The sequence below is a fragment of the Engystomops pustulosus genome, chromosome 7 (genome assembly GCF_040894005.1).
Source record: "Engystomops pustulosus chromosome 7, aEngPut4.maternal, whole genome shotgun sequence".
NCBI lineage: Eukaryota > Metazoa > Chordata > Amphibia > Anura > Leptodactylidae > Engystomops > Engystomops pustulosus.
The window spans coordinates 45,614,364-45,628,974 of record NC_092417.1 but is presented as its reverse complement, the minus strand read 5'-3'; positions in this window follow the sequence as shown (position 1 = coordinate 45,628,974).

The window sequence follows — 14,611 nt, the reverse complement described above, 5'->3', positions numbered from 1 at the left end:
TCAGTGTCCCCTGGTGCTGCCTGTGGACAAGGGTCGTCGAGACATGGTTGCCAAACCGGTCTAGAGGTGTAATTGGTAGAGCGGGGTAGGTACTTGTCACAAATCGGCGCACACGGATTGGTCACATATACACGTAAAGCGATAAAAGGGTATTTTTATTCAATATCGCTGGAACACAGCGCGTTTCGGAGTCTAATATGACTCCTTTATCAAGTGAGTAGATACTGCAGCGCGGGTGAAGGGCCAATTCCCCGGAGCCGGGGAATCGGCCCTGCACCCGTGCTGCAGTAGCTAACTTGTAAGGCAGCTCCCTTGACATCAAGCATGACATTCAAGAGGCCTTCTGACATAATGCGGGATTAAAACCAAACCAGTATATCTGTTCCAGAAGGAACAGATTCCCAACTGTAGACAGCACTGTTTCAACCTGGTTGGGTCTCCTCAGTACAGAGTAGGGAACTGGTTTGGCTGTGTGAGAGGCTTTGACTAGGGTTGGGAAGTAAGAGTTCTCATTGAAGAGACCCAACCAGGTCGAAACAGCGCTGTCTACAGTTGGGAGTCTGTTCCTTCTGGAATAGATTTACTGGTTTGGTTTTAATCCAACATCATGTCATAAGGCTTCCTGGAGGTCATGCTTGATGTCTAGGAGGCTGCCATACAAGGTAGCTAAAAGGGTGAGGTTTTCCTTATCCCTTCCTGGAAAACTTTGAATATTTTCCCGGTCTACCGAATGGTGAATCTGTTTTGATATTTTCCTGCTGCTGTACATAAGCAGAGGTTTTTCTGAGTAAACACATTAAATATATTGTGAATATTAATAATGTAATATATACATGATAACATACATCACGTCTCTTTGTGTTGTATTCCAGAACGCATCATATTGTGAGCATATACAACGACGCCCTTGACCTACATTATAAAACCAGAGGCAGGAGGATTAAAGTGGCCATGCAAATGGATTAAAAAAAGAAACAAAAACATCATCCTGTTCAGTAAATTGAAAAGCAGAGGGGAAAAAAAGCTATTTCTTCCATCCAAACAGGTAAAGCGAAGAAGAGACAATGCTAATTTTTGCTGTGAAATGTTCCTTATTGGATGAGGGAAGAGAACGGAAAATTCTTCTCTTGCGAGTGTTAGTAATCAATAGCTATATACAATATATCAATATACAGCGGGGATAAAATTACACACTTGTCTCCAGCCTAATCAACAAGAGCGGAGCAGGTGTGGAGGGGACGCCTGAGAACTGCACCACAGCTGAGGCAGGGACGGGGGCTGTGGTCATTTTTGGAAATTAACATTGCGCACTGCAGTGGGGCACTCCTAACCATACAGGGTGAAATGGGGTCACAGTCGGCATTACCACATAGGAATTATAGATGTGTTCATTCTTAGAAAAGCAGAGAGAGCAGGGACATATATAGCTGGTGACCTGACAGAATACAGGAGTCTCCGGTGACATAGTATAAATAGGTCCCAATGTGTACAAAATTACTACTGTATGAGTAAAAGGGACCTTACAATTCTATACAATATCTGACACTTGAGTCGTAGGAATTCCATAAATGACTATAATGTTTTTATATGTATATATGAGGCCCCCTATTTAATACTGAAATTTTCCAATATCATAGAAAGATCCTGGGACCCCTTCAGGTACCGGGTTCTGGGTTAAACAGCAACTTTTACAACTCTGACATCTACATCACTGGAATGTGAGTTGTGATTTTTTTTTTGTAATACTGAAAAAAAGCCTGATATTATTTCCCATTACAACAATAACTATAATAGAGGAGTAAATGAAAACAACACTGTGAGCGGGCACTACTGAGATAAGGCTACAAGCCCTGTTGTCCACGTATCCCACGAACCCATTTTGGTTCCTCTCTCCACATCGGTTCGATGCATGGACTAAACCTTTCAAGCCATCCAAATTGGGAGGTCATGGGTGACATTTGTGATTTCCATATTTGATTTGTATATCTGCTTTTGTATTTTTGTGTCAATTTAGTAGTGACTTGGATACTTTGTTGTAGTAGCATCTCCTATATATATATATATTTTTTTTTTTTCCTCCAATCTAGTGCTTGACTAGAGGAGGCTCTGGATATAATCGTTGCCGTATTCTAAGCACCACCAGTCCCCTGTTTTGGGCACTCCTGTCGATTGCGACCTGGATGTGTTTGCATGTGACCATCGTGCGTCTGCAAGGGCCTTAACTTATTGGCCCACTCATTTACTTTCCCAGTGTGATTCCCATACGTCTATCCATCTTTCATTACATTATTTAGCCCATTTCTGCACTTACCCGGTGTATAGTCTCTGTTGCAGGCCATAGGGAGTCGGCATAGAGTATCCTGGACAGTGCACCCCCATGGCATTTTCACAATTCACAATCACTCGAGTTTTGGCTTTTTTAAATAACACTCGGCATGCTGTCAATATTTGTCTTACTTTACATTTCTCAACAATAGTATAATCGCCGGATTGGCAGCCACGCCGCACTGCCTAGTGAGCCTGTCATTATTTGCAATGAACTTGGTCTCCTTAAAGTTTACTTGTTATGACAGCATGAATTTGGGTTCAACCCATTCTCTTTTTACTAATCTATGTGTATAGTTTTGAATATACACCAAATAAGTACTATCCAGGTACTTTGGTATATCTTCTCTTAGTTTCTTTGACTATCACTATGTTCACAGACGTCACATTTTTCTTTTTAAAGGTCTGATTCTTTAGCTACGTGGATCCACGTTCCTGGGATTGTATAAATACTAACGTATTTTGCACCCAGAGTCCTTTTTGTTTAATATCTGGGGACGCGCCGGTATACAACCAATTGAGTTTTATTTATATTCCATCCAATATATCAAGATACTTATCTGGCATCATGTTTCTTACTTTTTATTTTTTATTTTTTGTAAGTTATTCACGATCACTGTAATTATATGTGGTATTCTTTAAATACATCTTGGTGGCCGATTCCGATCACGTGACTTCTTCCGTTCACGTGATTCTTTCTGTTCATGTGACCACCCACATGATCGGTTCACTTTTGCGCATGCGTGGTGCACTGCGGTACACGCCGACTCCCGCCTTCAGCCCACTTTGACTCCACTGGTGAGTGCTCTTTAAACCTATCATATTCCTTAATTTCTTATGATGAGGAGGCTGGGCTTTGCACACTGGGTATATAACAGGACCTAGACTACCCATACAACACTTACCCCTGAGGAAGTCACCAGTCGGGTGACGATACGCGTGGGGTCTGCTCCGCATCCCTCCCCGTCTGACCAGGCCTGCCTGCAGCATTGGAACTCATCCGTTCCCACGGATAGGTATTCCCCTTCTACCGCACCACTCAGCGGCATTGTTCCGCTACACAGGCAGCTCTGTGTTACACTTACAGCATTGGGCATACTCGGGCTATTTTGGGTCACTTGACCCCACCATACTCTGTATTTTTGTTTGTTGTTCATGCCTGGTGTCATTTTGTATAGTTTTTTCATTCATTTCCATATACCAGCCTTGACGTGGGAGGGACCATAGGGCTAATAGCCCCTTGGTAGTTAGATACACCATAAAGTGTCTCTTTTTAAGTGTTTTTAATTCCATGATTTTTGTCCTGTATATATGTGTCAGAATTTTTCAATAAAATACCTTGTTATACATTTTCAGTCCCTTGTACGTATCCCCTCTTTTCTTCTTATGTTATAATAGAGGAGTAATAATAATAAATCTTTATTTATAAAGTCCCATCATATTCCGCAAATCAGGGGGGCAATTATACAAGTTAAATAAGATAATAACATACCGTAGTATACAAGTAACAAAAAGTAAACGAGTAAAATAATATAATAACGTAGTATACAAGTAAAAAGAAATAAACAAGTAAACTAAGATAATAACATAGCATACAAGTAACAAAAAGGAAAAAAGGAAAATAAAATAACATACTGGTAGCATACAAGTTAAAAGAATAAAAAGTAAAAACAAGTAAAATAAGATAATATAGTATACAAGTAAAAATAAGTAAACAAGTACAAGGTAATAACATAACATAGTCAGATGTAACAATAGGAGTGAGGGCCCTATGACTGCGAAGGGGGGGCACAAGGGGGGTAATTTATATTATTTCCCCCTTCTCTGAGCTATTTTTGCGCCTTTTGTGAGTCTATTTTTTGCACCTCGTTTGCCTTTGTCGTTTTGGCTCTTTGTCAAATGTAGGTTTTTTTTAGCCTTATTAGGCAAAAATTTTAATAAAGGTGCATTTTTTTGTGCAGCTCATACCATTGCCTTTCCTAAGCATGGTCAGGACTGCCGTGTTATTGTGCAATTATTTGCACCCATATAGGTGCAATCCAATGTTAAATAAGGCGCAAACATCTGTTAAAAGGCGAAATGTAATGACAAAAAGGCTGCAACAACACACAATAGTTACACAGCGAATTGAGGCACAACATTCCAAGATAGGCGCCAAACAGCCATTACATAGCATAAACACCAACAGAAAAAAATAAAATAAATGACCCCCAAGGTGCGTAAGAGTTTGTACAATGGTCCATAATGGTCTATAATAATAATGCTGATTTACAAACGAGTCATCCGTTGCCATTTTATTTACAGAGTCCATGGTGAATTGGACTGTACATTAAAAATCCTAAAAAGAAATATAACAATGCTCATAGAAATTCAAAATCTATAAACTAGAAAAATAGTCCTAAGAATACTAGAAAAAAAATTCCAAAAATAAAAAACAATAAAATTCCTTTATGTCACTATATTTTTATATTACATATCAATCTAAAAAAAAAGAATCTGCATATATATCATAAATGTAAGAAAATCATTAATAAAAGTCATTATGCTCCTACCAATTACACAGACACAAGACTGCATTTCTAAGCAGGGAACGTGTCCAAATGTTTGAACTCTCCTGTGCTTTGTTAGATAAAAAAAAAAGTGCAAATCTTGAACCCAAATTCAGGGCCACATTTCCAAAATCACATCACAGCTCATGCATGCGGCTACATATTTTTACAAATCAACCTTATCAGCGTCTCCTAAGGCCCCAGCACGCTGCACCAAACTATCTGCAATGCCCTCTGCTGGGTAGAGCACACAAAGCAAGGCAGATTATTTCCAAGGAAATGCTGGCATGGGTGAACTACATCTGCTTTAGGAATGCGAAGCATGAAAATTGTTGTAGCAGGTTTAATATTTCATTCAGCCAAAAAGTATATATTGCTCTGAGGATTTGCCTTTGGTAATGGTTTCCTTGCCATGCATACTTGTTAAGTGGTCCTATTGAAAATCTGCTACCAAACTCGGCGCTTGCCAAGAATAATTCCATGCTGTGCAAGAATTTTTAATTTTTCATCCTGTAGGAGTAATTACTTAGCATAATACCACTTTAAATGTGTTTTACTGCACAGATGCTAATGAATTCCTCCGTGGTATGAACAACGCTCAATAGGAAGAGAATATTCCGATCTATACTGGACAGCAAAAATTTTAAGACAAGAAAGAAAAAACACAAACATTTTTATCATGTTTTTAATTCAGACAACTGGTAATGAAACGTGTCAGACTCGGAGGCCGGATACAATGAGGGAAATTACTCACTTGTGAAAAGGCTCAGGCCTCACGAGGGTCACAGGTGTTGGCAGGAGCAGCAGGCACTTTCTGCAAGGTACACGGCCTCTGGGGATTTCATTAAGATGTACTTAACGTGATTATTGTTCGCAGAAATATCAGGGGAGATCTTGCTCTTTATTAAGATTTTCAATGTAAACATCAGGTTACACATTTTGCTACAAGTGGGGTTAGTTAAGGAACATTGAGGTTTAGAGCTCATCGTGAGATCATCATTTCCACAAGGGCTCCTCAATTTCTATTCTACCGACTCATTAAACAATTCTAGAAAAATAAATCCATGGAAAAAAAAAAGATGACCCACTGTCCCCATCAACAATGTAAATAGTTATGCTCCCCTGTCTCGTAAAACCTAGCAAGATGGGGCAGCACCCTTGGTGTGCATAGACATCAGACAGCCCGACCAGTCTTACCTGATCCCAATAGTATCCTCAACAATTCAAGGCCTAAATATTCAGGCGTCTCTGAACCCTTTCGTATTTGTCTATGGTTCTTCTTCTTTACCCTTAACCCTTGTGTCGATGGCTAGCACAGCACAAGGACAAAATTCATTTCCATGTGCTGTGTGAGAAAGTGAGAGGTGTTGTGAGGGAGAACCGCTATCTGTCCTACAGGCAGATAAAAACTACTTGGTAAAAGCCCTGGATTTGTCTGCAGTAACCCAAGTGTTAAAGGGGTATTCCGGGAATATGAACGTCTGACACAAAAACCCATGATGATATAAATAAATAAATAAATAAATACAACAATACTCAATGTCATTAGTAACAAAACGGAGCTTAAATAATTTGATTTTATGATTTACAAAATTTATAACCTTTCTAAAGTAGGTGGAGTTATCACTAAGATGGCCGCCACTGGAAACTACATGTTCCATGATCCTTTAGTTCTCAGTAACTCCTCCTCCCTCTTATGCTCTGCTCCCAGTGAAGATGTAACAGACTTTCTTGCTCCGTTACCATAGTAATGATGTGTAACTGCCATCACCAAAACACTGGCCATACTGAATGCACTGAAACCAACCGACTACAGCCAAACATAGTGGTGATCACATGACCCTGCCAAGGCAGGTACAGGACATGTGATGTGGACATGTGACCAGCAGCCATCTTCTGTCTTGCAACGGACCGCGCGGAGGAAATTAACGGACTGATTAGAGGGCCAGTAGCATTTTAATTCTTCATTACAGTCTATGTCATCAGCATTTTCTGCTAAGGGGAGCAAAATTTTAAATAACAACTAATTACACATTAGCTTATATTTTGAGTGCCTACTTGTATATGAATTATGCTGATTCCTGGAATACCCCTTTAAGGCAGGAGAAGTCTATTTGGTCTATGTTGGCCTAGCTAGCATAGACACCTTTGTAATGTCCGTACTGGGCCTGCTTATTATGGAGTAGGGGTAGGCTGTTAGTGGGACTCCTACTCCATCCGCGCTTCGGTCCTGGGTTTCTGTATAGCCCACAGGTGCAGGGCACAGACCTTGTTAGAGCCTGATTTAGACTGCAGGCCATAGGCACTACCTGGAGATCTGAAGGCTGGACCGTGTTCACACAGCAAAGGTAACTTAGTGCCTCCTGATATTCTGCTGGCCAAGAGCGTGTGCCTGGCAGCCAGGTACATGTATAGTTAGGTCCTGCTATTGTATTAGGCAGTGCCCAGCCAGGCAGGGTTTATTTTGTATTTTGTATGTGCCTAAGCCAAGGTTGAATTTGTGTTTTGACAAGGAAGTGTGTATAAACACTTGATTTTTGGACTTTAACATTGTCATGTGTCCCTGCTTCCTGCACTGCTACAAAGCATCTACCAGAGCAATTCCCCACAGCTGATATACAAGGCCTCATGTGAGCCAATTGTCCGAGTCATGAAACTCAGTGCAGGTCCTTTTCCTGGTCATTGTCGTGTGAGCAGACTTCAAATACCCATGACAAGCAAAGCGCATACAACAGACCATGGATCCATTGGGGAAGGTTCATTATGCTTTCTCTGCCAGTTTTCAGGTAGAGAAGGCACATGAATCCCCTCCTCCCTGCCAGTTTCCTGGCTACTGCAACAAGGCCCGGAACCAGCACCCGGCTTACCCAGGTGCTGGAGGGGCCCACTCAAGCGCCGAAAAAAAAATAAATTTCGGACCACAGATCAATTGCACCAGTGTCGCTTTAAGACACCAGTAGAAATGAACACCTTCCAGCTCATGTATTTTTCTGCCTCTGTGCTTAGGTTTAGTAGGAAGGCAATTTTTGGTAATTAGTCCCTATGGGCTAATGGGTCTGATTAGTTCATTGGCTTTGAGAAAAGATTATTTAAGCGCTGACAAGTCCTTCAATATGTTGGTGGTAAGACCAACTTAATACCTTATCTATGGCTCACTTCTTGGTGGTCAAAACCTTTGCATTGGATAATTATTCAGACCATAAAGGATGACATTTTACCATCATTTATTTTCTAATTTTTCTGCTGGATTATTTTCTGGATTATAAGAAATTATGTCAAATTGTTCTGTATTGATAAATGGCTGTTATATTGTTATTGCCACACTTTAAGTGTTTTATTGAAACTAATATCTTACTTGACCTGACTGAATAACAGCCCCAGGAAATAATAGTTAGTGTTGCTACAAGAGTTTGGGTTTTCGATAGTCCGGTGAGCATCCAGCCTTGCACTGGAGAGAGGAGGGGTGAGCGCTGTTCACCCCTCCCCTCTCCATAGTGAGGCACAGTGTCCTGAGTACCTACAGGAAAAGATAGAGCATGCCATGGACGTTACAGTAGATGACACACGTGTGTGGCCACCCTACCGTGGCCGGGTATCACAGGCTTCCATGGGTCTGGTATCTGGTCGCCCAGTATCCGTCCCTCACACGTTCTTCCGCGGTGTACATGGGGAATAGCACTGTTGCTGGCTATTAGTGATGAGCAGACACTAACTGGGACTTCAGTCAGAAATCCAGCATCAGTTTACCCAGATCTGCAGGGATGAGACCTAAGCTGCTGTAGCTCACTCCCCCCTCTTCCTTCCTCAAAAATCTAACCAGAGAGAAACTAATTTATCCAGAAGGGATGAAAGAAAATCTACCATCAAAATCCATCATGATAAACCAGGGACACTTACTTATAGATCCTGACACCATGACTGTGGTAATCTTCCTATAATTGTTATCCATTCCTCCTTCCTTCTATAATCAACTTTGACAATTATGCTAATGAGCAAGAATGGCTCTGGTGGGCATTACCTGATCACCTCCGTGCTGTAGCATCACTGGTTGTTACACTGTGCAGGAGCACATTCCCCCTCCTACTGTGTGATTACAGATTGCAACCGGTCAGAGGGCGGGGGGAAGTGTAAAGGAGCAGAAAAAGATGGGGTATCACCCCCAGAACCCTTATGGCTTATTTGTAGAATTCCAATGGTTGATTTCCTTTAAGAGGAGTCAAGAAATTTGAGAACAAAGCACTTTTCGCCTGTGTTAGCCTGCACCATTTTTAGGAAACATTTTAGACACACAGATGCAGCTTGTTTATGGTTTTGTGACACAAGCCTAACCGAGGTAGACCTGAGTCTTTTGACTATTCGCTAGTACAGTACTTAGATATAGAATGCCCTTTTACTCAGATTGTTAGGAATTCAAATTCTTCGCATTCACTCTCATGACAATGTTCGGAGAAAAATAGGAAAAAGATTGGCATGAAAGTGAAGGTCCATAGGCATATCAGGCTGTCCACTTTCAGCAAATATTTGATATGGTTTGTGTAAGGAAAAGTTATACAATTTTCCAATATACTTTTTGTATCAGTTCCTCACAGTTCTCTAGATCTCTGCTTGCTGTTAATCTATAGGAAGCTTCTTTGTTTACCTTCAGTGGATAGAAATCTGTCCAAGTGATGTGATGGAGGTGCACAAGCCGTTACTATCACAGAGAGTAATAGGAGTTGTGTGATACTAATGGCTCGTGCATCTGCACCTCCAGCACATCACATGGACAGATTTCTGTCCAATGGAAGTAAAAATAGAAGCTTTTATAGCAGGACAGCAAGCAGAGATCTAGAAAACCCAGAGGAACTGATACACAAAGTATATTGGAAAATCTTATAACTTTTCCTTACACAAATCAAATATTTGCTGAAAGTGGACAACCCCTTTAAAGCAACATCCTTGGCTGCCAGGACTACAGGAGGAGCAAAAAAAATGTGGATTATCGTTGGAGCTCCTGCTCTGGTTCCCCTGATTCTTCTTTAGGAGGTTACAATCCAAATTTCTCCATCTTCTTTCTATTGTATTGGTGTCCTCAGGATGCCAATACGATTGAAACCAGTGATACAGCAGGGATCAATCAGTTACTGCTTAAATTGTCATGTTGCCACTTTGCGACATATAAGTGGGTTTTGCTTGTAGTTTGGGTGCTCTGTCTCTAAAAGGTTCGCCATCACTGCCCTAGAGACATCAATGGCTAACAACCTATAATTTCATTCACTCTGTTCCAGGGCATAATCTCTGGGAGGCATAATTGGACAGATAAAGGGGCAATATCCCATCTACTGCTCAGCGATTGGTCTCCCTATTTCTAAACACTAAATAGACCATGGCTGCTATATGGGTAAAACCTGGTCTTGACATCTTAGAGCTCATATGTCGTACACAGGAGCCATCAGTTGATGTGGCCCAGAAGTTCTGCAGCTTTTAGATGCCGCACCCTTGACTGGATATCATTGGCACTCCCACTGCAGGTCCTGCAATGGTCCTAGTAAACGTAGCTCATGTTCTGTCCTTTACATGTCAGCTAAATGCCCCCCCCCACATCAATTGGGGAAGAGGAGAGTTTATGGGATCCCCCCTTCAAATCTCATCCTTCTCTTACATCTCCTCCTGTGCTGTCCCCTCAGCTGGCATAATTGTTGATCGCTATGAACAGTTTGTGATACTTGTCTAGTTACGTCCCTCCCCTACCATAGAAGTACGCTTGTTATTTGTTGTATTACTCTAAAATCCTTAGCCCCTTAATGATGAGCCCTAAAAAGGTTTTGAGGAAAAAAAGCCTTTTTCGTGATGTATAGTACTTTTTTTTTTAGAAGATCAAAATGCCCATTCATAATAGAATTCCCTATTTTGTGATGGTCGTTTTGATACATAATATGACAAAGTATTTTACATACAGGCCCCGGGTTACGTACAAGATAGGTTCTGCAGATTTGTTCTTAAGTTGAGTGTGTATTTAAGTTGGAACTGTATATTTTACAATTGTAACCCCAGCCAAAATTTTTTTGAATTGGATTTTAAAAATGTTGGATTGTCATAAGAACCAGGATTAACAGTAAAGCTTCATTACAGACACCTGTGATAACTGTTATAGCTGATTATTGTAGCCTAGCGCTAAAGTACAATAAATTACCAAAATCCAGAGGTCCGTTTGTAACTAGGGGTCGTCTGTAAGTTGGGTGTTCTTAAGTAGGGGACTGCCTGTATTTATTTTCCAATAAAATTGTATCTTTATATACTTATTTATACATCATATTTTGTACTTTATATGTGACCCATGAGGTCATAAGAGACCCCTGGATGACATTTGTCTGTTTTTGTTTTTTTTTTAAGTTTCAACAAAGTTTTATTCAATGTGAAACAAGAAAGTGCCTTATAATCGAACAGGCTGAACAGAGACTCCTCGGGGGAATATTATAAGTCAGTTTTGTTGGATACATAGGTAAATACAGTGTCATAGTAAACAGTAGAACAAAGGGGAAAGAAAGATGAAAAAACAAGGGAGAGGGGTTCCATGCATAACATTGATATTGCTCTAGTAATTATAGAGATCAGTTGTAATTAAAAGGTGGGGAAGGTCCCCCTTCACCTTAAAAGGACTGTTATGGGGATAATGTTGGAGCTTTCTCAAGAGTGGGAGATCTCAGTGAGGTAATCTATGGTGTCCATATTCCTTCCAATAGTGCATAAGTGTCCGTCCTGGTCGCCCCTATTCAGATTTTTTATCAAGTTTTCTACTGTAACTGGGGCAATTACACCAATTACAAGGGGGAAACAACCCCATGTGGAGTTGGTTAACCTTTACACAACTGGCGATCACTTTACCGCCAGCTCTAATGAGCCCCGCACCAGCTGACGGGATTGTGTTAATGAAATAAAAAATGATAGTAAACAACATGGCTGCCCATTCCCGCTACCATAGAGATGCTTACAAGATTTTCTAATAATGTAGAAATACGTACCCTTTATCATTGTGCTGCATAGATAAGTAGTCTATGTTATATAACTCCAGTAATAACTTCCATAGTGGCTGCTTCTATATACATTAGGAGTGAACATAGCATATGGGGGTTCACTGTCAATAAGTTCCTTACAATCTGTTAGGTTGACTGGTCTAGTAAATATCTATGATACTGTTCTTGCACAGGGTCCCTCTGCGCTCTCTCTGTCTGCACCAGCTACTCATCATTTTGCAATATTTAATGTGACATTTTGGGTAAAGAGATGCAGGTAAAGCTAATGCGTACGTCTCCCTTCTAGCTCAAGATGAAAATCATTGACCCCCCTTGTGGCGCTGTCTGTTTATGCCATTGCGTAGTATTTATACTAAGTCTTTGGATCACGTGATTACCTTTAAACAGCCCCTAAATAAAAGGGCAGGAAATAATTAAATTTACAATGGTCTCTGTGCTAAGGTAGCAGCTGGTTCTCAGCTGCCGTGATAAAATACACAACAACCTGTCAGCGGGAACCTCCGTTTTCCAACTAAGATTCCCCCCCCCCCCCTATATCATTTAGTGTGCCGGAGGGGGATATATATTTAATGCACGTCCTGTTCATAAATGGTTACTAAAATAAAATAAAAAAATACGGACACCGCATCTGACCATCCTATCTTTTGTTTTAAGAGGAACCATATTTTCTTCTTCCTCCCCTGCGGGGAAGTTACTTTCATGTCCACAGCCTTTCAATGCAGCTCTTTGCCAATTAGCGCTGAACAACTTCTATCCATTTTTTTTCCCCTTCAGGATGATCAGGAGCCTAATAATTCTGTGATAAAAGGGCAAAAGCCAAAAGGGGAATTAATGAGCTCCTCCATTTATTTGTCTTCGGAACAGCTGAACTGTTACAACTATTGACACTCATCAAAAGGTTCGGCTCTGAACCCTGTCCAGACTCTGCAGGCTCCATTGGTCATCTTCAAATTTAGAGAAAGGCAAAGCAAGAGCTTCCCCTGTGTGATGCCAAAACTCACAAAAGACTGTGGATCAGGTAATGAAACTTCAGCTTTCTCCCCTTTGAGATTTATTTACTGGCAGCTGACAAGGGGCAAATTCAGATCGAATTGTGCAGTCAAAGCCTTGTCAAGCCTTTAGACGCACCCTTGTCTTGAATCACCTTCATGACTGGCATTTCGCTCAAAAGCCCTCGGCACTGGTCCTTAACAGCTTATGACATCACAAAGGACACTCCAGACAGATGCCTACATGGCATCCTGCAGCATTTTAAAAGAGAATTAGTGGTTTTAATTATGGTCGTAGTATGAAAGGGAACCATGCAAGCTCCACAGGAGACCTTTGATCGGGCTTTTTTTCTAGTACAATGCCACGGAACTGTGACTATGCCTAGTAAGGGGGCCTTTCTTGCCGAATGACTCACTAGTGATCTATGAATGCAGACAAGCTTCTAGCCCTCCCTCTTCATTAGCGAGCATTTCTATACAGGGGTCTATACAGTGCTTGGAGTCTACAAGCTATACAATTGGGAGAATAAGAATCCCTACAGATTCTGCCTTCTACTTAGGAAATGCTGAAGGACTCGGAGTGACTTTATTCATTAAAACAGGTTGCTATTAATTAACTGTCATAATAAAATAAAGAACAATTATTTGCATTTTCTCTTGTACGGTCTCTTTAGCAATACATATAAAAGATGCCTGAAACCGACATTCATGTATAAAGGAGCCTCAGAAGTCTACTCTTACACGGAGGCAGCAGGAGCTTGCTAATTATTAGGACTATCAACAGGAGGACAAGTAGACGCAAGTAGAAATATGAAAGTGATTAAGAAAAAAAAAAAATATATATAAGATACAGTTTACTTGGCAACAAATTTTCTACAGCCATAATGAGCAAACAAAAAAAATTTGGATTTTTTTATACAAGGCAAAGGCAATGATAACATGACTTTGATCAGCAGACCAAGACACCGTTCAATTAAGAAGAATGATCTTGTCAACAGACAATAAACCAAACATTTTTAATATATATTTTTTGAAAAACATATAAAAAAAAAATTCCTGTATGTACATTGTTTTTGTAGCACCATTTTCTTACAGGAAAAAATGTTTTACTTGTGGTTTCCCTGATCCTTACAAAACGAAAGAACATATATGAAAAAGTGCAAATTATAACATTGTTTAAATATAATAATAATAACAATAATCAACAAATAACATTTCCACTGAAAAGCTGAAGTCTATCTCAATGGAAATTAAAACCGCTTCTGAAAAAGGGAATGGGGTAGGAGGAGAGACTTTTTTTTCTTTCTTTAGCCCACACTTAACATACATATTTACATACAGATTTTGGTGATAGGACAACCCCCACCAAAAAATTGGAATAAACTATGATTTACAAGAACAGTGCTCAGAGCTTCATGATAACTAACAGCTAGAGATAAGCGGTCCAGAACTTCCCGTTCGGGTTCAGTGGCGCCCCACGTGACCCAGACATATTACTGGATTAGCTGCTGAACAGCCAAACCGGCATGTTAACGCCCCTAGCAACTAGCCGTGGCTTTGATTGGCCAGAAGTGTTCCCATGGCTATTCAGCAGCCAATCCGCCAATATGTCCGGGTTGCGCAGGGCGCACCTGAACCCAAAGTTTGGGTCCACTCATCTCTACTAAAGTGTGTGAGTTAAAGTATCATCGCTGGTGCAGTGTTTGAGCAATTCTCTCAACTTGGCCAATCTCCC